We start from the raw sequence: 720 nt of genomic DNA, 5'->3' as shown, positions 1-720 counted from the left end.
ACATATTAACAAGCATATGTGATTGCTCTACTTTTATGGTAGGGCAGTTTCTTTTTTTTTTTTATGGTTTATTTAACTTTATTTTATGTGCATTGGTGTGAAGGTGTCAGATCCCCCGGAACTGTATCTTCAGACAGTTGTGAGCTGCCATGTGGGTGCTGGGAATTGAACCCGGGTCCTCGGGAAGAACAGTCAGTGCTCTTAACCGCTGAGCCACCTCTCCAGCCCCGGTAGGGCAGTTTCTGGTTGAAATTACCAGCCAGTTCTTCCTTGTTGACGGGGAACCAACCCCTAAATAGGAGTTCTATATTCTATTTTGTACTGTGCTGGCTTTTCCAAGAGCCAGGCTTGCTCTGAACTCTGAGAAGCCAGCACTGTTCAGACCAGCAGAGCAGATTGCATCTGCCTTTTTCTATTTATTTCTTCTTTTTGTTTTGTTTGGCTCTGTTTTGTTTTTCTTTGGACTTGTGAGTTTTTGTGGTATTGAAGTCTTACTATTATTGTTGTTTTTCTTTGAAAATAGATCCCCCCCCCAGCACGCACACACAATATATTCTGATGTGGTTCCCCCTCCCCCATTCCTCCCACTTCTTCCCATCTAAATTCACCCCCTTTCTGTCTCTCCTTAGAAAAGAATTTGACATGAAACAAAAAACAAATTGGAAAAGTACAAAACAAACAAAAGGAAAAGAGTCCAAGAAAAGGCATAAGAAATTGATA

This window comes from Microtus ochrogaster, unplaced genomic scaffold, assembly GCF_000317375.1.
Source record: "Microtus ochrogaster isolate Prairie Vole_2 unplaced genomic scaffold, MicOch1.0 UNK70, whole genome shotgun sequence".
In the NCBI taxonomy this organism is placed as follows: domain Eukaryota; kingdom Metazoa; phylum Chordata; class Mammalia; order Rodentia; family Cricetidae; genus Microtus; species Microtus ochrogaster.
This window is presented reverse-complemented; position numbering follows the sequence as displayed.